Source organism: Phyllobates terribilis, unplaced genomic scaffold (genome assembly GCF_046119375.1).
Source record: "Phyllobates terribilis strain yellow unplaced genomic scaffold, ASM4611937v1 Scaffold_1__5_contigs__length_1240528914, whole genome shotgun sequence".
Lineage (NCBI taxonomy): Eukaryota > Metazoa > Chordata > Amphibia > Anura > Dendrobatidae > Phyllobates > Phyllobates terribilis.
The window spans coordinates 247,212,472-247,237,151 of record NW_027362761.1 but is presented as its reverse complement, the minus strand read 5'-3'; the positions used below and the strand labels follow the sequence as shown (position 1 = coordinate 247,237,151).

The 24,680-nt window shown below is 45.5% G+C and overlaps 1 protein-coding gene across 3 annotated transcripts in view; it reads right to left on the bottom strand.

Annotated features, from left to right (window-relative positions):
- SALL2 (spalt like transcription factor 2) overlaps positions 1-24,680 on the bottom strand; it is a 60,442-nt gene that overhangs the window by 11,527 nt on the left and 24,235 nt on the right. The window lies entirely within an intron of this gene.

Sequence of the window (24,680 nt, the reverse complement as noted above, 5' to 3'; positions counted from 1 at the left end):
CTTCCAAGCATTGATATGGTAATCCTTTCATGGTAACTGTCCCTTGTTCTGGCTAATTTACTCCTGGGTTCTTCGAGCTTAATTAAACTTGTTGAATTGGCTGGGGGTACTAGGTCTTTGAGCTACAGCTTGGGAAGAGAAAGTACACAGCACCAAGTAACTGCTTCTTGGAATTTACTTTCATCTTCTATATGGATAGATTAATGTACACTATACAAGTTGTACTTATATCTATTTGCTTCTGGTAAAATAAGATAAGCCTTTTTTTATTTGCCCGAATATTGGATTGGGCTCCACCTTACAAATCTGAAGGTCCACATACACATTAAACTACTGTCGGCCAAACCCACCGATTTTGGCTGATACTGTAATGTGTATGGGAGCCGCAGACAATTGATTGTTGGGGCAGATATCGATCCAGCACATTTGATTTCGGACTACCAAAACATTGTTCACATGGCCTTTGTAATAGCTTGGATGAACAAGTGCTTCTGTGTATGGGATGGGTGCTGCAGATCAGCCAAGGGCAGTGCTCGACAATATCAAGAGTGAATGCAGCAGTTGTGCGCATGATCGACCTCGGATTCATTCAGCCAGGGTCTTGAAACCCCCGGTTCTCGAGATCACTGGGGGCCATGGTGGTCAGAACCCCAATGATTGAAAACGTATCCCCTATTCGGGGAATACGGGATAACTTTTAAACTTGAGAAGACAAGTTTCACAAATCGGACTTTCACAGCCTGAGTATGGACCATGATGTCTGAACCAACCATGGGATCCTAACCTGAACTTAACAGCCTCATGAGCATCAATGAGATTGTTGAGTTTGGGTCTGGATACCCGCTACTGGTTTGGACATTCTTGAACGTAAAACTTGGATGTGTGAAATCAGTGTAACTCCTAAGATATGTTAAAAAGAGTCAGATACATTGCAGATCAAGTCAGTTTATGCTTTACGTGACATTCAGAAGTAGTGCTGTTGCTTTAAAAGCATTCAGCAACTATTAGAAGTAACACAAGCACAGGAGACAGGAAGTGTTGTGCTCCACAAGCATCCAGCAACTAGAGGGGTTAACACAGTCACAGGAGAAGCGGAGTGTTTTAGCAGAGCCCCAGGGGGATTGTGAGGAAGTTGTTTACTGTCTGGCTGGAGCCAAAGAGAAAGGTGGTGTGTGTGTTCTGCATCTGACAGAAGCCCCCTGCAAGTGAATAGGATTCAAGTCAGGGGTGAAGCTAAGCACAGATCAGGTAGAGTTCCTGAACTAGCAGTGCAGAGTATTGCCAAGCGAAAAGATAAGGACTGCAAGAAATTGTGTCAGGCTATGTTCCTGCGAAATACATGCGGATTCACATGCGTTTCCGCATGCGGATTGACAAGCGCTTTCAAATCGATTTTATCATCACTTGGAATGTGCTTGTCAACTAGGCAAACAGCATGGATTTATATAGTGTGACTCGAGAGAATGGTTAAAAATAAAAAAATAAACCTATACTTACCTTCCGATGGCCCCGCATGTGTTGCTGCGCTCCTTCCTGGCTGCCAGCTGATCGGGGGACACTGCACTGAAAGACCTGCCATCACATGACTATGACTTCACCGCAGGTCCTTCAGTCCTGCCCGCAAGCACAGGGAAGGAGACCGGGGGGCCGTCGGAAGGTGAATATAATCTTTATTTTTTATTTTATTCTTGTTTTTACACTTTCTATGGTACCTGGGTGTGGAGGAGAGTCTTCTCTTCTCCACACCCGGGTACCATCCGCACATTAGAACGCGCCAATTACACAAGTACGGATGCAGTCTTGCGGAATTGGCGCGTTCTAATGCAAGTCAATGGCGGCAAAAACGCAGCGCTTCCGCAAAATAATTGGTAATGCTGCGTTTTTTTCCGCAATGATAATCCGCAGCGGAAATTTCCGCAGCATGTGCACAGCACATGCAGATTATCATTGGGGAACTTTGCTGCCCTTCTACCATGCGTTTTTAATGCGTTTCCGCAGCTGCAAAAACGCTGCGGAAATGCATTAAAAACGCATCGTGGGCACACAGCCTCACAGGCATTATCTCCCTCTCGCAAACCCTCCCCCCCTCCTCCATCTCACTATGCTGTAAAGAATGCTGTGTTCATTAATGTGCCTTTGCATTAGAACTGTGCTGTTCTGTACTACTGGGAAGACTATGAACTGCTGTGCTGCTAAGGAAACTGTACTGTTTGTCACTGGAGCCTGTTGCTCGTAAGACTTAACTTGCACTGGCTGTGCGGCTTCTTATTAAATGCTACTGTTATACCGTTTATAAGGACTCTTGTCAAGTGTTTCTGGTCAGCAAGTGAAACAACCTACATGTCTGTGACTGAGGGTCAATACCCCTGTGTGCCTGAGAGAAGCTGCAGCACATGGTCTATGGTTGCTCTGAGTAACGGTTCCCCCAGGATTCCAAAGAATTTATGTAACCTGTCTCGCCCCTATCTGAACCGAGTGACGTGTGTGTAACATTGGTGGCCCGTACGGGGAGTCCTGAGCGGGAATTAGCGTGTAGAGGGAGAAGAGGAAAAGTGTCTGGAAAAACACAGCACCTCAACTCAACTCTGCTACACCAGTTAAAGGGGACCAGCCCTAAAGAAAACTCACTAGCAGCAATAGATGTGAAAATACAAATGGACAGAATTAGTGAGCTGTTTCTTCAGTTAACCTGTGAAGAATTGAGAACAGTAGCAGAACATATAAAGAAGTCAGAAGAACAGATTTCTAAAGCACACAACCGCAGGCAACTGTTAGCTGCCATTAATGCAAAAATGGATGAGCTGGGGGAGAAAGAAGCTGCAGACATCATGGGGACATTCCTCCAGGAACTAACACAGTTGCTAACCAGGTTGAAGTTGGAGGATGGAGGGGCAGAACCAATTACCAAAAGCGGGAATCTCCATCCACAGACTGAACTACAGGAATTGAAAGAACAATTGCATTGAGCTCCAGACAGGAAGAGGAAGAGGAGGAGCCTGTTGGTGCTGGGAGTTTGTGCTGCTGTAGGAGCTGGGAAGGAGGGAAAAACATCTCCAGGACTTTTTCATCTGACCTCTTCCCAGCACTTGACCGGAAGTGAGAGCGTGCGTGGGGTGTGAGCACGTGGGCTGTGGTGTGGCTGTGGTGAGCGGCGTGCGGCGAGGTCCGACTCGGCTCGCGGCCCTCCGGCGAGGGAGCCAGGCGGAGGTGACCGAGTGGACCGGGTGGACCGGTAGGAGGCGACCGGAGGAACGAGTGCAAGAGAGCACTGTGATAGCGTGCAGCGCTGGCCGGCGGAGGGCGCCAGGTGCGGGTGACCAGGAGGTGACCAGGAGGACCGGTAAGAGGCGACCGGAGGGGCGAGCGCGCTGTGATAGTGTGCAGTGTCCCTAGAGGAGGTAAGTGAGGGGCAGGAGGCCGCGATAAGCGGCCCTACTGAACCCGAGTGTGTACTGTACTGTATTTGTATTGTAATTATATTATATTTAAGAGCTCCCCCCCCGGCCTTATTTAAATTAATCCCCTGTCCATACTTGATCGATCTCCCCCCTATCCATATTTAATACAACTCCCCCGGCCATCTTTAGTGATCCCCCAGTCCATATTTAATTGATCACCCCCCGTCCATATTTAAATTGATCCCCTGATCACCCCCATCCATATTTAACTGATCCCCCTGACCACATTTAAATTGACCACCCCGTCCTCATTTAATTGATCCCCCAACCAACCCCGTCCATATTAAATTGATCCCCCCGACCACATTTAACTGATCGACCCCCCCAGCCCATAATCAATTGATCCCCCTTGTCCATATTTAATAGATTCCCTCTGTCCACTTTTACTGATCCCCAGTCCCTATTTATTTGCCTTATCCCCATCCATATTTAATTAACCCCCTGTCCATAATTAATTGATTGATTCCCCAGTCCACAATTAATTATTTCCCCAGTCCATATTTATTGATCCCCAGTCCATAGTTAATTGACACACCGTCCATACTTAATTAATCCACCTGACCTACTTAGCTGATTCCCCCGTCCATACTTGATACTTAATTGATCCCCCGTCCATACTTAACTGATCCCCCGCCGATATCTAATTGATACACTTGCACATCCCTAATTGATCCCCGTCCATACACCTATATATAAATAATTGTGTTTTGGACTTGTATATATATACTGACTGTATCCCCGTATTTAGAATGACGTCCATGTTGGCCGGAGCCGTGCAGTGTACATCTTGCGCAATGTATGCATTCCGTGAGCAACCGCTCGAGGATCCATACTGCTGCGAGAGATGTGAGCATATCGTGCACTTAGAAGCCCAAATTCTGGATCTAAGTACTCAGATAGCGATACTGAGGAGCATCGACAACATGGAACGGAGTTTGCTGCTCACCGAGCAGACACTCAATGGGTCAATACTGGGGGTGGAGCATAGAGGGGAAGTGCAGGCTGAACAGGCAGGGAGCTGGATAACAGTTAGGAGGGATAGAGGGAAGAAGTATAGGAAGGCTGGTTCAGAACCGGCATTATTGGAGCACGACAGATCCTCTGACCGCCGGGGGAGTGTATGCTCCAGTAATGAGGGGGAGGGGGTAAGTGTAGGGCAGGCAAGACAGGTCCTGGTAGTGGGTGACTCTATTATTAGGGGGACAGACAGGGCAATCTGTCACAAAGACCGGGATCGCCGAACGGTGTGCTGCCTCCCTGGCGCTCGAGTCCGGCACATCGCGGATCAGGTTGACAGGTTACTGGGTGGGGCTGGCGAAGACCCAGCGGTCATGGTCCACATCGGCACCAATGACAAAGTGAGTGGTAGATGGAGGGTCCTTAAAAATGATTTCAGGGACCTAGGTAGGAAGCTTAGGGCAAGGACCTCCAAGGTAGTTTTCTCAGAAATACTACCAATCCCGCGAGCCACACAGGAGCGCCAACGGGAAGTTAGGGAGGTGAATAAGTGGCTAAAGAGTTGGTGCAAGGCAGAAGGGTTTGGGTTCATGGAGAACTGGGCCGACTTCGCGGTCGGCTACGGGCTCTACCGTAGGGACGGGCTGCACCTCAATGGGGAGGGTGCAGCGGTGCTGGAGAAGAAGATGGCTAATAGGTTGGAGGAGTTTTTAAACTAGAGACGGGGGGGGGGGAACCAAGGAGATAGGTGGGATGTGAGGCAAGCAAGGGGGAAGGGGAGAAGTGAATGTAATGAGGGTGGAGAGGGGGGTGGGGATAGTACAGTTAGATCGTTAGAGAAGAATAGGATGCTAAATAACCCTAAAGTTTTATCTTGCATGCTGACCAACGCAAGAAGCCTGACCAATAAGGCGGATGAGCTGCGGGCGCTTATATCGGAGGAGAGGTATGACATCGTAGGTATAACAGAGACTTGGCTAGACGATAGCTACGACTGGGCGGTAAATTTATTAGATTATAGTTTATTTAGAAGGGACCGGAAACAGGGGAAAGGCGGAGGAGTCTGCTTATATGTAAAGTCATGTCTAAAGCCCAGACTAAGGGAAGATATAGGAGAGGGAGAAGAGGGGGTCGAGTCCATGTGGGTAGAGATAGAGGGGGCAAAAAATAATAATAAAATATTACTGGGGGTCTGCTATAAGCCACCAAATATAACAGAGGAGAATGAGAATCTGCTATTAGGACAAATAGACAAAGTAGCAAAACATAATGAAGTGATTGTAATGGGGGATTTCAACTACCCGGATATTGACTGGGAAACAGAAACCTGTAGATCTCAGAAAGGAAAAAGGTTCTTGACAAATATTAAGGATAATTATCTCTCCCAACTAGTGCAGGAACCAACGAGAGGGAAGGCCGTGTTGGACTTAATATTGACTAATAGGCCTGATAGAATAACTGAGGTACAGATAGGGGGGCACCTAGGTAATAGCGATCATAATATTATCGACTTCAAAATGCCCTTCAGTAGGGTTATCAATAAGGGAACAACAAAAACATTAAACTTTAGGAGGGCGAAGTTTGATCAGCTGATAGAAAACCTTCAACTTATTGACTGGGACAAAGTTCTTAATCAAAGGAATACGAATAGTAAATGGGAAACCTTCAAAAGAATTCTGAATACTCAGTGCGAGAGATATATACCGTATGGGAATAAAAGGGCCAGAAATAAGAGGAAACCAATATGGTTGAACAAGAACGTAAAAGGGGCGTTAAATAGCAAAAAAGAGGCATTCAAGAGATTAAAACAGGAAAACAGTAAGGAGGCACTAATGTGTTACAAGGAAAAAACGAGAACCTGTAGAAAACAAATAAAAATAGCGAAGGAGGAAACAGAGAAACGTATTGCTAGGGAAAGTAGATCAAATCCCAAACTGTTCTTTACGTATATAAATAGTAAAAGGATTAAATCGGATAATATTGGACCGATAAAAAGTGAGGAAGGCAAAATCATAGAGAAAGATGAGGATAAAGCTAATCTATTAAATAATTTTTTTTCGACAACTTTCACAAAGGAAATAGAACTAACAGGAGAAATGAGAAGTGACAAGCTTAATCCTCCACTAAGTATGACTAATCTAACCCAAGTTGAGGTACAGAAATGCCTCAGTAACATTAAAATAAACAAATCACCAGGACCTGATGGCATACACCGACGGGTACTAAGGGAACTAAGTAATGTGATAGACAGACCGTTATATCTTATATTTAAGGACTCTGTTGAGACTGGGTCTGTACCACTTGATTGGCGACAGGCGAATGTAGTGCCAATATTCAAAAAGGGAGCAAAAAGTGACGCCGGAAACTATCGGCCGGTGAGTCTGACGTCCGTTGTGGGCAAAATTTTTGAAAGCTTCATTAAAGAGGCAATTACGGAGCATCTTGATGCTAATAATCTTTTAATCCCGAACCAACATGGATTCATGAGGAATCGCTCCTGCCAAACAAACCTGATTGACTTCTACGAGGAGGTTAGCTCTCGAGTAGATCAGGGGGAACCAGTGGATGTCGTGTATCTCGACTTCTCAAAAGCGTTCGATAGCGTGCCACATAATAGGTTGGTATACAAAATGAGAATGATGGGGCTGGGGGAAAATGTTTGCAAGTGGGTAGCAAACTGGCTAAGGGATAGAAGGCAGAGAGTGGTTATAAATGGAATATACTCAGATTGGGTAAGCGTCACTAGTGGGGTACCACAGGGGTCTGTACTAGGCCCAATGTTATTTAATATCTTTATTAACGACATAGTCAACGGGATAAATAGTAAAATATCAATATTTGCAGATGACACAAAGTTATGTAAAACAATTAATACAAAAGAGGACAGTGCAGACCTACAGAGGGATTTGGATAAGCTGGGTAGGTGGAGCATTAAATGGCAAATGAGGTTTAATGAGGAGAAATGTAAGGTCATACATATGGGAAGGAAAAATGGAAGTCACCAGTACTCACTGATTGGGAAATCATTGGGGAATTCAGAGATGGAGAAGGACTTGGGCATCTTAATTGATAGTAAACTAAATTGGAGTGCCCAAAGTCAGGCCGCTGCTGTAAGGGCAAACAGGGTAATGAGATGTATCAGAAGAGGTATAGCTGCAAAGGATGAGAACATTGTTCTTCCACTGTACAAAGCACTGGTCAGACCACACTTGGAATACTGTGCTCAGTTATGGGCCCCAATATATAGAAAGGATATAAATGAGCTTGAAAAAGTACAAAGGAGGGCAACAAAATTAATAAAGGGAATGGAGGGACTGCAATACCCAGAGAGGCTGGCAAAACTAGGACTATTCAGCCTGGAAAAAAGAAGGTTGAGGGGGGACATAATAAATGTGTACAAATATGTTAGGGGACAGTATAGAGATCTTGCCCGGGATTTGTTCAAAAGGAGGGATATTACGGTAACAAGAGGGCATTCACTAAGACTGGAAGGGAAAAGGTTTCAGCACCAGCATAGGAAGGGGTTCTTTACGGTAAGAGCAGTGAGAATATGGAATTCACTGAGTGAGGAGACGGTAATGTCGGATTCACTACACCAGTTCAAGCGGGGACTGGATGCATTTCTAGATACCAGGCAGATTTCAGCGTATACTTAAAAATAAAATAAAATAGTAGGTTGATACAGGGATTTATTCTGACTGCTGGTTTCAGAGTCGGGAGGGAATTTTTCCTCAGGTGAAGATTGGCTAAATCATTTGGGGTTTTTGCCCTCCTCTGGATCAACTTTAGCAATTACAGAACTAACAGGTCGAACTTGATGGACGCAAGTCTTTATTCGGCTTTACAAACTATGTTACTATGTAATTCAAAGCCCTAACAACAGCCCTGCAGGAATCGACCAAAACCTCTGAACGGGTGATAGACTCAGACAGGACCTTTAACCTGCTTGGGTTAGATAAATCAGGTAGACAGTCCTCTCTAACACCACAAATCACCATAAGGAAAGAATTCAAGATCCTGGGACCGATTGGAGAGTGTGAACAGAAAGAGAGACTGTCTTATATGAACTTGTTGCACCAGATAGATGCAGGCTTACAGAAAGGCTACCAGCCAGATGAGATCGTTGAGGGGGTGGTGAAAGCGATCAGCCCAGGACTGAACCTCCGTAGTATGCTAGAAATGAAGAGTCAACTGACCTTGCAACAGCTGAAGATGATTTTAAAAGGGCACTATAAAGAAGAGAGTACTTTAGAATTGTTCCACCGACTCATTAACATCTCACAGAAAAATAATGAATCACCCCAAAGTTTCTTGTTCAGAGCAATTGAACTGAAGGATAGACTGTTGTTTGCATCCAGAGATGTAGAAATGGAAGAGAAGTTTGTTACTGACTAGTCCAGAAGAATTTCTTGAGATCATTGGGAATGGGGTGAATCAGCAAAGACATCAAGTTGCAGCTGAAACAGTACCTAGAAGATCCTGGCATTTTGGATGAAGTCCTAATTTAAAAAATGAATGAGGCAGCTAGTTTGGAGTCAGAGAGCGAACAGAAGTTAAAGAAAGGCTCTGCTCCTAAAATCACCAAAATGAGTCAGCTGAAGCGCCCAGTGGCCAATCCGAAGATCATCATGGAGACCCTCCAGTGCCACCTCCAAGAGGGAACCTTAAATCACCAACAAAAGAGAGAACCGCCAGCGCTGACTGGGAGGGAGTAATAGGAGAACTGCGAGCCGAGTTGATTGAGGTGAAAAAGTTGATTTGTTCCAGGCCAGAACCTGTATCCCTCAGACCCAGGAGTGGGTTCCAAAACAGAAGATACCCGGCTTGTGAAGCGTGCCATTCATCAAATCTGAATATGGGGTGTGTCCACTGTCTAAGATGTGGTGAGGAAGGACATTATGCCAAGAAATGCCAGTGGTCATGGTCATTTGGGTTAAAAGACAGGGGGTTGCCAGTATGGGGTGACTGGTAACCACGACACGGAGGAGGCCCTAGAAGCAATCCAAATCTCATCAAACCCCTGAATGGCGCATGAGGTAAAACAGTTGCGTCAGTACTATCCCCAAGAGTGTTCCCATCTACAACAGCTGCAAGAGAGACAGGGGCATCAGTTACTTAATGACCAGTGCGGCGGTCAAACGATGTACTCCTGGGAGGAGGATTCCTCAGTCAGTAAAGATAGCCTCATCAGCCTAATCGGTGAAAGGTGCTTTATAAAGTGCCAGCTAGATGGACTCCTGGTAAGAGCACTGTGGGACACAGGAGCCCGAGCGAGCCTTTTAAATGAAGAAGGCGCTACTTGCCACATACCTGCCTTCGGTCGCTAAAAGAACTTTTAGGATCAGTGGAACTCCACAGCAAAGCTGTCAACCAGATCGAAATCCCTTTCTTAGGCTGGGTGGAAGTGACTTTCCAGCTGAGGGCCACGAAGAACAGCAACACCGTTGAGCTTTTCGTACCTTTTCTCGTGACCAGTCATCAGAACGTGGCAGAGGATCCTATCCTGGATTATAATGTAATCAGTGAGGTCATCACGAAACACAAGTCAGGGACGCTGGTGGTGGATGCAATTGCCACATCACTTGCCATACCCAACGCCGTGGCGGAAAATGTGATTCATAGAGTAAAGAAAGCACAGAATACAATGGACCTAAAAGAAATCAAGGTAGGCTGGAGCCCAACCATCATCCCTGCAAACCAAATGGTGGGGGTGAGGTGTGGAGTCCGGGTAGAACCAGGAAGAAAATTCCAGAAGAGACTGTTTGTGCCAAAAGACTCCTCAGAACTTCCGGAAGGCCTAGTTCAAGGTGAGACAGTGCTTACGATTTATACTGGTGGTTTTGCTCGAGTGACAGTACCGGTGATGAATATCACAAAACACGAAATTAGACTGGATCCAAAGACTGTGCTAGGTCACATTGAAACCGTTAAAACGGTATATCCAGCTAGTGTGAGACCAGCCCAGGGGTCTACCGTGAATTCAGTCTCCCCGCCAAGGAACAGGAGTTGTCCAGGGGAGGAAATTGCATGACCCACCTCAGGGTTATGGGATCCCCCAGAATCCCTGGAACACTTGTGTGCTGAAGATATAGCGATAGCAAAACAGATGCTGAGAGAAGAGTGTCATGCATTCTCTAAAGATGACTCTGATATAGGCTGTATCCCGTCATTGCAATTGAAAATCAATTTGAAAGACACGACCCCAGTAACCAGAAGTTACATGTCTGTGCTGAAACCATTACACCGTGAAGTGAAAGAATATTTACAAGATCTCATCAACAGAAATTGGGTCCAAAAGTCAAAGTCGTCTTATTCCTCTCCTATAGTCTGTGTTACGAAGAAGGACGGTACGTTGAGACTCTGTTGTGATTACCGGGAACTAAACCGAAAGTCAGTACCTGATCGACACCCGATACCAAAGATCCAAGATATGCTGGATAGCCTTTCACGAAGTACCTGGTTCTCTGTCCTCGATCAAGGTAAGGCATACCACCAAGGGTTTGTCAAAGAGTCCAGTAGACCCTTGACAGCATTCATCACACCGTGGGGATTATATGAGTGGATCCGCATACCGTTTGGGCTCAATTCAGCTCCAGCAGAATTGCAGAGGAACATGGAGACATGTTTAGAAGTATTGAGGGATGATATCTGCCAGCCGTACTTGGATGACAATGTGGTACACAGTAAAACCTTCCGGGAGCATGTTGAACACGTGAGGACCGTATTACAACGGTATCAACAACACAAAGTTAAGTTGACCCCAAAGAAGTGTGAACTGTTCAAAAGGCAAGTCTGATTTCTAGGGAAAATTGTGTCCATAGAAGGATATACCATGGACCCAGCAGAAATCGCTCCGCTACTGGCCTTAAAAGACAAGCGGCCCTCTACCGTCGGGGAGTTGAGGCAGATATTAGGATTCCTCTCCTACTATCGTAATTACATTCGGAACTTCTCCAGGATTGCCGCCCCACTATACCTCCTCTTGGGGGGGACGACAGAGACGACAACACCCACAGAGAAAAAGAAGAACGCGGGTAGGACTGAGCTTAAAAGAAGCAACGCCATTTCGTCCCAACAGTCCATTCTCTGGACAGCAGACCACCAGGAGGATGTTGACTCGAAAAGTGAGGAGGCCAGTGATGCTGACGTATGAGACACTTGGTGAACCGAGTGAAGTGCCAAGGACTGTCGACTGGAAACAGGTATCTCTGCCTGCAGACCAGATGAGCCCACTTGTGTGGTATTCACCACCGAGAGGCAGTATGGAAGATGCTGCCTACTGGAAAGACTAGTTTTCATGCTTTGATTTTTCTCAAAAGACTTTGTAGAAAAAAAGAACTGATAGAGCACAGATAGAGAGAGCTGGTTGAAGACGTACGAAAAGCTCCAGCTCAAGAGATGCTGATTGTTTTAATTGTGTTAATTGTTTATTTCTTACAGGCGTCCTACAAGAAAAAGGTTGTAAGAATAGGTTGTTATCAATGTTTATGAACGTTATACCAATTTGTCAATGCCAATTTGTATATAAAGCTATCCAACTTTCACCACTGTCTCAGAATTCATCAGATTGACCTATTCAGACGAATGTTGAGGATGACATTCAAAAAGGAGGGAAGAGTGTGACATGCAGAAGTGCTGTTGCTTTAAAAGCATTCAGCAACTATTAGAAGTAACATTGCGTGTAACATTTAGATGTCTACCTTTGCAATGCATAGGGTAAAATCCATAGCAAATCCACATGTGGATTTGGTTGTGGATTTTGATGCAGATTTGTTGCGGATACACAGCTAAATCTGCAATGAAAAATTGGTACATGTGAATGTAACCTTAAAGTGATGAACACATACAGTACATTTTATGATTTTCATGTAATCTCATTTCTTACATCTTTTTGCTCCATACTATCATTGTCCTACTTGTTCTGGACTATTTCTGGAAAGTTATTAATAGCAAAGGCACACATGATATGATGATAGGCCTCCCACCCTAGGCTATAATACAGTTCCGTACCTCAGCATGGAGCAGTAGGGCAGTACGGCACCCATACAAGTTTATTAGGCCATATCACATCCCTATATGCCTTTGAGTATGTTACGCACATGCCCGGACTAACTGGCGTGAGCGTGGTTAGTGATCCCACTGGACCATGAACCGAGGAGTGCCTGGAGAGGCGTGACTAAGTATCAACTCGGTCCGACCAAGGTCGCACGGCGGCTCAGTCGACTCCGTGAACCAGGGAGGAACCAAGCAGAGGGACCAGGTGCTACTCCAGGTCAGACCCCGGTCACAGCTGTTGACCTACATCGGGGAATGCAGGAACGGGCAGGCACAGCTGGTATGCAGACAGGTGGGTACTGGCAGGCGCGGCTGGTATGCAGACAGGCGGGTGCTGGCAGGCACGACTGGTATGCAGACAGGCAGATGCTGGCAGGCACGGCTGGTATGCAGACTGGCAGATACTGGCAGGTAGGAACACAGGCTGGATAGGGACCAGTACAGACTGGGATACAGGAACAGAGCCGCGGGTGTGGTGGACTAGCAGAGCAGAACCGCAGGCGCGGAGGACAAGCGGAGCAGAACAGAGTGAAACCGCAGGTGCGGTGGACAAGCAGAGTAGAGCGAAACCGCCGGTGCGGTGAACAAGCAGAGCAGAGCGAAACCGCAGGTGCGGTGATGAAGCAGAAGCGGAGCGAAACCGCAGGTGCGGTGGACAAGCAGAGCAGAGCGAAACCGCAGGTGCGGTGGACAAGCAGAGCAGAGTGAAACCGCAGGTGCGGTGGACAAGCAGAGCAGTGCGAAACTGCAGGTGTGGTGAACAATCAGAGCAGAGCGAAACCGCAGGTGCGGTGAACAAGCTGATCAGAGCGAAACCGCAGGTGCGATGAACAAGCAGAGCAGAGCGAAACCGCAGATGCGGTGGACAAGCAGAGCCAGATACACACAAGGTACTTACAATGAAGTAGAGAGTAGACACAAAACTCACAAACAGAAGTACAGAGACAATGAGTTGGAGTTAGGTGCAGGTTCAGACACTGCAGGAAAAGGGCAGCTACGGACATAGAGACAAACAGGTAACGGGCTAGGACACAGTTCAGACAGGAACTGAACCCGGAACAAGATACAGGAACGAGCCTGGGAACTCAGCCCCCAGGGTGGCGGAAACAGACTAGAAGTCACAGATACAGATAACGGGCCCGGGTATACAGCCCCCAGGGTGGCGGAACAGACTAGAAGTCACAGATACAGATAACGGGCCTGGGTATACAGCCCCCAGGGTGGCGGAACAGACTAGAAGTCACAGATACAGGTAACAGGCCTGGGTATACAGCCCCCAGGGTGGCGGAAACAGACAAGATACAGACAAGACCTGGCAACTCAGTTGCACAGAACACACTGAAAGATAGTGTTGCTCAGGCACCTCCAACTGGGTGGAGGGGGTTTAAGTATCCAGTGACTCACAGCAATAGGCTGGGGAGGCATTAGGAGTGCGCACACAGTAACTATAAGAATCAGGCAGTAACCACGCCACCGCCCTAAGCAATCAGACAAGAGACATGCGCACAGCAGGTACTGGAGCAAAGTGTGCAGCCTGGACTGATGGGTAAGATAACGGTCTTGCATGGTGGGAGGTGGTAAGCCATGCCAGCACGCCGCCAGGGATGTTACAGATTACACACAAAGATATTCTGTCTCATTAAAGAAGCCCTCCCATGAGCTTTATTTTTTCTCCCTACACCAATGTATACTCGCCTAGCGCCGTCTTCTCCTGTATCAGCTCCTCTTCTCAGTAATGTCACCATTCTTCAGACTAGCTGGCTCACTCTATGCATGAGCCGTAAGTCTCTTTAACAATGCAAGCCTATGGAGCCTTGTTCTGACACTCTTTAGGCTTACTTTGTAAAAGCCACTTCTGGGCCACACACAGCGCAGCGTTACAACGAGATTCTGCAGAGCGGAGACGTTATTGAGAAGTGGAGCAGAATAGCACTGGATAGGATGGCGGTAGGTCTGTATATTAACACAGTCACACTACAGTACATACACACATACTGTACATATGTTTAGAGAAAAAAATAGTCATGGGAGGGCCTCTTTAAATATGGATCTGTCAGAGAAAAATCATTGCTTGCTCTTTTGGATACCTCTGCATTGCAGGTATATATCCTGGTCCTGTATAAGGCTATGTGCCCATGATGCAGAAATGCTGCATATTTTTTACGCTTCTCCCTGGCAGGAAAAACGCATGCGGATTTTACATGCATTTTTCCCGCCAGGGAGAAGCGTTTGTAATGCGTTCTTCACATGCATTTCTGCATGCGGGTTATCAAGCGCTTTCCAAGCGATTTTAGCATCACTTGGAAAAGTGCTTGACAACTTGTTCACACTATATAAATCCATGCAACCGGCATGGATTTATAGTAGTGTGACCAAGTAATAGTTAAAAAAAAAGAATAATAATAAAAATAAAGTTTATCTCTGCTGCGTCCGGTGTTTGCACTGCTCGGGGTGGTGTGAAGGACCTGCGGTGACGTCATTGAGCCATGTGATGGGTCACATGACTCAGTGACGTCATGGCAGGTCCTTCACAACAGCGCGAGCAGTGCAAGACACTGGACGGAGCAGACAAAACACTGGGAGGACCACGGAAGGTGAGTATAAACTTTATTTTTTATTTTAAATTCTTTTTTTTACAGTTTCTATGGTACCCAGCTCTGGATGAGAGTCTCCTCTCCTCCAGACTTGGGTACCATCCGCACATAGAAACGCATAATATCCGTGTGTACAAATGTACTGACACGGATATTATGCGTTTCAATGCAAGTCAATGGCGGCATTTACGCTGCGTGTCCGCAAAATTAATGGACATGCTGCGGATTTTTGAGCACAGCATAAATGCTGCGGAAAAATCCGCAACATGGGCATTGACATTGCGGCTTGTCATTGGGGACCATGGGGGCGGATTACCAAGCGTTTCCCAAGCGTTTATGCTGCGGAAATTCCGCAGCATATACACTTGTAAAACGCTACTTGTAAAACGCTACGTGGGCACATATCCTGAGACAGTGCAGAAGATAGAAATTAAAGTGACGACTTAAAGGGATTGTCCAGCAGGACTTCATTGCTGTAGCAATAAATGAGGAGCAAGACTTTATCGCTGTAGCAGTAAGTAAAGACTGGAGGGTGACCAAATAGTGACAGAAGAGGAGCAGGGGGGAATAATGAGTGAGTGTGCCTTTTTTAAATATTTGAAATACCATTTTAGGAAATGTTTCCTTTAAAAAAGAGGGAACGCATACACATGGTTTTTTTTCTGTCTATCATGATTTTAGGTAACTTTTAGAACATTATTTCAGTGAGGAACAGTTTAGCATCTACAGTACAGTGGCTTGTAAAAGTATTCACCCCCTTGGCTTTTTCCCTATTTTGTTACATTACAAACTGTGTTTAAATATCTTTGTAACCTTATTTGTGTGTGATGCATCAGCACTATATAGTCTAAGTTGGAGAAGGGAAGTGGGAAAAATATAGGCATAAACTTAATTTGTGGGATCAAATAACTAAAAATTGTAATGTGCATACGTATTCACCCCTTTTTGTTATGAAGCCCCTAAAAAATTCTGGTGGAAGCAATTACCTTCATAAGTCACATGGTTAGGGAAAGGAAGACCAGCTGTGTGCAATCTAAGTGTCACTTGATCTGTCAGTATATACACACCTTTTCGGAAAGACCGCAGAGGCTGCAACACCATTAAGCAAGAGGCACCACTAGCCAAACAACACCATGAAGAAAGTTGTTCAGAAATACAAGTCAGGGTTGAGTTATAAAAAAATTTCCAATCTCTGATGATCTCCCAGAGAACTATGAAATCCAATATCATCAAATGGAAATAACATGATACCACAATAAACCTGCAAAGAGAGGGATGCCCACCAAAAAGAGAGGGATGCCCACCCACCTGGCAAGGAGGGCATTAATCAAAGAGGCAGTACAGAGACCAAAGGTAACCCTGAAGGAGCTGCAGAGTTCCCAAGCAGAGACTGGAGTATCTGTCCATACGATCACCATAAGCCGTACACTCCATACTATAGATGTGGCCTTTAAAGAAGAGTGGGCTGAAAAAAGCCTTTACTTACACACAAAAATTGTAAGGCTCTTTTTGAGTTTGTCAAAAGACGTGGGAGACTCCCCAAATGTATGGAGGAATGTGCTGTGGTCAGATGAAACCAAAATTTAACTTTTTCGTCACCAAGGTAAACGCTATCTCTGGCGCCAAACCAACACAGCTCATCACAGTTTTCGTTCCAACCCTAACTCATCTCTTTAATCTGTCACTAACAACTGGTGTCTTCCCCTCTTGCTTCAAACATGACAGAATCACACCCATCCTCAAAAAGCCCTCCCTTGACCAATCCTCTGTGTCTAGCTATCACCCAATATAACTTCTCCCTTATGCCTCAAAACTATTGTAACAACACGTCCATCTTAAACTGTCCTCCCACCTCTCCTCCCACTCCATCTTTGACTGCTTACAATCTAGTTTCAGACTGCATCACTTCACTGAAACTGCCCTGACTAAAGTCACCAATGACCTACGAACTGCCAAATCCAGACGACACTACTCTGTCCTCCTCCTGGACTCTGCCATCGACTCACTGGACCATTCCCTCTTACTACAAATGTTCTCATCTATGGGCCCTATCTTGGATCTCTTCATACCTAACATACCTAACAGACCGGACATTCAACGTCTCCCACTCACACACCACCTCCTCATCTCACCACCTATGTGTCGGTGTACCCTAAGATTCAGTTCTAGGACCCCTGCTCTTCTCCATTTACACCTTCAGCCTGGGACAGCTCATAGAGTCTCACGGCTTTCAGTATCATATCTATGCTGATGACACACAGATCTACCTCTCTGGATTCTAGATCAACTCCTTACAAACCAGAATCCCACAATGCTTGTCCACTATTTCATCTTTCTTCTCTGCTAGATTTCTAAAACTTAACATGGATAAAACAAAATTCATCATCTTTCCCCCATCTCCCTCAACCGCCCCAACAGACATATCCATCAAAGTCAAATGGCTGCTCACTTTCCCCACTACTTCAAGCTCGCTGCCTCGGAGTAACCCTTGACTCTGATCTCTCCTTCAAACCACATACCCAAGCCCTTTTCACTTCATGCCATCTCCAACTCAAAAATATCTCCCGGATCCGCACATTTCTTAATCAAGAATCTGCAAAAACACTAGTGCATGCTCTCATCATCTCCCATCTCAACTACTGCAACCTCCTGCTCTGTGGCCTCCCTTCTAACACTTTCGTACCCCTCCAATCTATTCTAAACTCTGCTGCCTGACTAATCCACCTGTCCCCCCGCTATTTCCCGGCTTCTACCCTCTGTCAATTCCTTCACTGACTCCCCATTGCCCAGAGGCTCCTGTTCAAAACCCTAACCATGGCATACAGAGCCATCCACAACCTGTCTTCTCCACACATTTGTGACCTAGGCTCCCGGTACTTACCCGCACGCAATCAATCTCCTATCCTCACAAGATCTCCTTCTCTACTCCACTCTTATCTCCTCTTCCCACAATCGCATACAAGATTTCTCCCATGCATCCCCAATACTCTGGAACTCTCTAACCCAACATATCAGACTCTTGCCTACCATGGAAACCTTCAAAAGGAACCTGAACACCTACCTCTTCCAACAAGCCTACAATCTGCAGTAACCCTCGTTCCACCATATTGCTGCACAACCACCTCTACCCTCACCTACTGTATCCTCACACATCCCTCGTAGACTGTGAGCTCTCGCGGGCAGGGTACTCTCTCCTCTTGTACCAGTTGGTGACTTGTATTGTTCAAAGATCATTCTACCTGTTTTTTTATTATGTATACCCCTTTTCACATGTAAAGTGCCATGGAATAAATGGCGCTATAATAATAAATAATAATAATAATCACCCCAAGAACACCATCCTCACAGTGAAACATGGAGGTAGCAGCATCATGCTGTGGGGATGTTTTTTGGCAGCAGGGACAAAGAAAATGGTCCAAGTTGAGGGGAAGATGGATGGTGCGAAATACAGGGATATTCTTGAGCAAAATCTGTTTCAGTCTGTCAGTGATTTGTGACTGGTTTAAGGGGAAACGTGTAAATGTTTTGGAGTGGCCTTCTCCAAGCCCAGACCTTAATCCAATTGAGAATCTGTGGTCAGACTTGAAGGAGCTGGAACAGTTTTCCTTGAGGAATGGGCAAAAATCCCTGTTGCAAGATGTAGAAAGCTTATAGAGACTTATCCAAAGCGACTTGCAGCTGTAATTGCCGCAATAGGAGGCTTTACAAAGTACTGACTTTAGGGGGTGAATAGTTATGCACACTGAAATTTTCAGTTACTTTGTCCTATTTGTTGTTTGCTTCACAATAAAAGAAGACCAAATGTTAACAGTTGTAGGCATGATCTGATGTAAACCGTCAAAATAAAAACTGTGAAATTCCAGGTTATGAGGTAGCAAAACATGAAAAATGCCAAGGCAGGGGGGAGGGAAATCCTTTCTCAAGCCACTGTATATGTTATGTTATGCCATGGCTACAGTTTTGCTAATTTTTATTTACTTTATTTTTTTAGCTAGAATATTTGTATTCTTATCCATTCCTAAATATGACAAAGAAAACCCAACTCATTAAAAAATGCTCCAAATCTGCACAGTCTAATCAAGGGCTGCATCAACTACATTATTTAGCACATTGTGACTTTTCTACCAGGATGAGCCTCCTACTCATTATGTTATTAAATCCTCTGACCAATGTGATGACATCATATGCAATTTATTGTTTGCAAGCCATTTATTGCTGCTTGGCACACCACACAATTGTACAATGATTGACAGGAAAGCATTGAAGAAAAACTGTGTGAACCAAAAATCTCAGTGTGAACCACAAGTCAGAAATTCCCAGCTGATACCACCTGCGAATTACGGACGACAGCACCAGCTAATTAGAACAAATCACTGATTTCACTGTAATTAGCAAAATATTGTTCCCAATACCAAGTTTTGATTCTGGATTTTAGCAGAATTGTGGACTTAGATTGATATAGTTGTATGCACTTAGTCATTCATCTCTTCATTTGTTAAATATTAACTTGTTAAATATCAAAAAGCAAGTTTGACAGCGCAATTTGTGCTGACCCTTCGGCAACAGTGGGCCCCCCTGTCTATCCCATCCTCAAGACTAATACATAGCATGCTTGTCCAGATGTACGTAGACTAGCTCAAGCCTGCTGGGCTTTGGCATCTTTTCAATCTATGTAGTAGGATACTGAGGCCATGATCAGGCATTGTGTTTCCAATTTTCCATAAATGTGGTAAAAATCAGCCTATTTATGTTTTTGGAAAATTGCAGCAAAATAAATGCATCAGGAAGGCGTAATGTGAACACTGCCTTAGGAAGAAAACACACATGGCATTTTTATGGATGCTTTTGACACAGGTTGTTGAACCAAAGCTAAGAGTGAATCCTAAAAGAAATAAAAATGTAATAAAAGTCTGATAAGTCTCATCTCTTTTGTATCTTATGTGTAGCTCAAAAGCCGCATCAAAACCTACATATATTACTCCACATCTCACCTCAAGTAAAATGCCCTTTATAGAAAATAAAAGTCCTTATATTGTAAAGGTCCCCATACACATAAGATAAAAGTAATCCAAACCTGCTGATTTTGGCAGGATCGGCCAACCACCTGATGTGCATTGGGGCGCACTATGTGAAGTGTATGGGGGCCTTTAGAATATAATCACTTTCATTTTTTTACAAAAATTATGTCACGGGAGAGAAGAATCCGGCCATTGGTATTTGAGCTGCTGATCTTTTTGTTTTTTTATTTCAGAACTGGAGTAGTGTCAATGATGATACTCATCAGCCGCTGTCTTCAGGTCTTCGGGGAGCCGCTGCGGTCCCGATTCGCCATCTTGTGACCATAACTTCTGACTGATTGGAAGTCGGCAGTAGCGGTCACAAGCTCTCAGTGCAAGTCTATGACAGCCTCCTCCTGGCTCTCATAGAATTGAGTTGTGACTTCCGCATAGCTCATCAAACACTGGAGCGATCCAGCAGGTCACAATCTGCATAAGACTGATAAGACTGATAAAAGATAAAGACGGAGGCCGAGAACTTACATTAGTGGCACCACTTCAGTGGTAAAAATAAAAAAAATGCTGGAGTGGTGCTTTAAAGATCCATAGCAATAGACAAGACAAGTCTGGCTCCACCCCCAGCAGGTGATTTACAATTCTCTTGCTATGGGTGAGTCCTGTCAATCATCTGCAGCGGCACTAGGAGAAGCTGGCCGAGGACCATAACCAGACACAAGTCATGCCCGACTCTGCTCCAGGCCGGCTCTTCCCAGTGTTGCTATAGGTTATTTGCAGGTCTATCACTCAGTTAGAGACATGTCAATCACCTGCAGAGGCACCGGCAGAAGCCAGACGAGGACCATAGCCAGACACAAGTGTGGTCCGGCTCTGCCCCAGACCGAATCTTCCCAGCTCTGCTATGGATGAGTTACAGGTCTCATCACACTCAGGGAGAGGCATGTCTATCATTTGCTGCAGCAATGGGAGAAGCTAGCTAAGGATCATAGCTGGAGATGAGACTAGATATATAAAGCATGTTTCCTCTGAAATGTCGGAGTGTTTTAGAGAAAAATATCCCTTGCTGCAATTGTGCTGCCGTTGAGCTGCATGAATCAGGTGACAGGTTCCCTTTAAGGCTGTGTGCCCACTATGCGTTTTTCAAGCGTTTTTGCCGCGGAATTTCCGCAGCGAAAACGCTTAAACACTTGGTAATACGTGCCCCATGGTCCCCAATGATAATCCGCATGTGCTGTGCACATGCTGCGGAAATTTCCGCTGCGGATTATCATTGTGGAAAAATACGCAGCATGTCCATTAATTTTGCGGACATGCAGCGTAATTGCCGCCATTGACTTGCATTGAAACGCTTCATATCCGCATCACTAGATGTGCACACGTGGATATGAAGCGATTCAATGTGCAGATGGTACCCAGGCCTGGAGAAGAGGAGACTCTCTTTCAGACCTGGGTACCATAGAAACTGTAAAAAAAAGAATTTAAAATAAAAAATAAAGATTATACTTACCTTCCGATGTCCCCCGGTCTCTATAGCGATGCGTGCGGTGTGTTGGGCGGCTCGCGGTGGTGTGAGGACCTGACATGACGTCATTGAGTCATGTGACAGGTCACGCGGCCGCTGACGTCGGTGACCTGTCACATGACTCAATGACGTCATCGCAGGTCCTTCACACCACCGCGAGACACCGGGGAGACCAGACGGAGCGGAGAAGGAGACCGGGGGCCATCGGAAGGTAATTATAATCTTTATTTTGTATTTTTTACCATTCTTACTCTTTTTTTTTTATTTTGTCACACTATATAAATTCATGCCGGTTGCATGGATTTATATAGTGTGATCAAGTTGCCAAGCACTTTTCCAAGTGATGCTAAAATCGCTTGGAAAAGCGCTTGATAACCCGCATTCAGAAATGCATGCAAAAACGCTTGACAAACGCTTCTACCTGGCAGGAAGAACGCATGTAAAATCCGCATGCATTTTTCCTGCCAGGGAGAAGCGGAAAAAATATGCAGCATTTCTGCGTCGTGGGCACTTAGCCTCAGACCAGAGCTCCACAACAATATTGCATTGTCTTGAGTCAAAGTAAAATTTCACCTGAACTAGAATTATTCCCTATGAGAAAAAAAGTTGCTGGCAATTAGGTGGCCATCACAATTTTTTTTCCGATGGTCACAAGATTACTTGCTATAAAACATTGCAGTTTCTGTCTGAGTCCTGTCTGAGTCCTGCTGTGAAAGTATGCTACCTGTAGACTGTTAGTAAGTTAACCCCTTCACGACCTATGATGTATAGGTACGTCATAGGTTGTGTATCCCCCTTTGATGCAGGCTCCGACGCTGAATCCGCATCTTTCCCAGCACATGACAGCTGATCTGATCAGCTGTCATGTGCCCCTAACACCCGCGGCTGTTAACATATTAAATGCCACTGTCAGTCTCTGGCAAACCCTGCCCATCAGCGCTCCTGTCACATGATCGCTGGGCGCTGATGGGTTGGCATGATAACCGGGGGTCTTCTGTGCTTGCCATTGCTGATCTGCTATGAACGCTGGCCCGTGGCTGTCGCTCATTCATAGCAGATGATGATTTTTGCTATCACAAGCGATCAGACAATTGCAACTTCTAGTCTCCCATGGAGACTATTGAAGCCAGTAAAATGTAGAAAAAATATTTTTAAAAATATCTAAGAGTTCAAATCACCGACCTTTTGCCCCATTAAAAATAAAACTATAAAAAAATACACATATTTGGTAACGCTGCATTCAGAAATGCCAGATTTATCAAAGAATTAATCCGATCGGTAAGCGGCGTAACGAGAAAAAAAAATCGAAACCCCAGAATAAAATGCAATAACAGGTGTGACGCCCAGCTGCGCTCAGTATCACAGTTCCTAGAAGGGTGTATTGATGGATTCCTCCACAAGAGGCCCCCATAACCATTCACACATCTCCACCTTCCACCTCAGACCACCAGAGGGAGCCCGTTAGGGATAGATAAATAGGGAAGGTGGAGCCAGGCAGCAGTTAGTCTAGACTGGAGTCGACAGAGAGCAAACCTGTTGAGAGAGTTCCTGCAGAGTGAGACACAGAAAGAGGTCAGTAGGCAGCGGAAGCACAGTCCAGACTCAGTTGTAGCTCAGAGTAGTGAGCTTTAGGTGTACCGGCGCCATAAGATCAGTGAAGCGCGGCAAGCTGCCGTTAGTGTGAGTAACCTAGTGAAGGCTCGAGTAGGCCGAAGGCGAGTGGAGAGTTAGTACGTAGGGGGCAGAGGAGCTTAACTAGCTCACCCCGAAGCAGTTACCGGACACCGGGTCCGAAGTTTACCGGGATCTCTATGACCCAGTAAGATAAACCGGAATCCCTGGGGAACTACAAGTCCCAGGATCGCTAAAGTGCTGATACGTAACAGAGCCCGGGACACATAGGCCCACAGATAGGGAGCGTGTACTCCAAGGAGAGGCCCTACCACAAGGTCAGCCAGCGCAGGACAGAGACAAAGTTAGGCGTAGCTCCAGGCAGGTCAGAAACTTACTACGCAGAAGCAAGAAACAGGAGGCCCAAAACCCGCTCATTGGGGAGGATCCTGACATGCACCCTTCACCCTACAGTGCTCCGGGACGTGCCTGAATTTCCATCAGTAAAAGGTACTGAAGTGACAATCATGTCTGTCCCTGTTCTTGCTCCGACCCGCCTCGGTCTCGCCTGCCCTGCATTCCCCGTCATACACTGCCCTGAGGCCTAGCTCCACCTGTGGGGAGCTATACCATTGAGCTGCCTTATCATCGGCCTCAGTGGACTGCGCAGCGCTGGTGATCCTCACCAGAAGCCACAGGTGGCGTCACGAACTTTCTTAAAATGAATAAACATTAACGCTTTTAAAGAGTGACCCAGGGTACGGGCCCGGGAGCCGACCACCGCGACATCCCCAAGGCTAAAGGCCCGGGTAACCGAGTCATCCCCATCCCCTGGGCTAGTCACAGGCAATCAAAACATATCTACCCCAAAATAGTATCAATAAAAATGTCAGCTCGGCATGCATAAAATAATCCCTCACCCAGTCCTGAAAAATGGAGGCGCTATGGGTTTCGGAAAATGACGCCTTTTTGTTTTACAAACTTTGTACTTTCACCACATAAATAAAAAAGAACCTATACATGTTTGGTATCTGCGAACTGGTAATAACCTGGAGAATCATAATGGCAGATCAGTTTTAGCATTTAGTGAACTTGGTAAAAACCCCAAAAAACAATTGTGGAATTGGACTTTTTTGCAATTTCACCGCACTTGGAATCTTTTTCCCATTTTCCAGTACATTATATGGTAAAATCAATGGTGTCTTTCAAAACTACAACTTGTCTCGCAAAAAAATAAGCCCTCACATGGCCATGTTAATGGAAAAATAAAAAAGTCATGGCTCTGGGAAGAAGGGGAGCGAAAAACAAAAACACAAAAACAGAAAATCCCAAGGTCGTGAAGGGGTTAAAAAACCAAACAAACAAAAACTATAGATGATTTGCTTCAATGAAAGAAGCGCCTTGTGCATGAGCTGTGTTCACAAGTGCCTTCATTTTAGCTATAGCTTTTGTTATGATTTGTAACTGT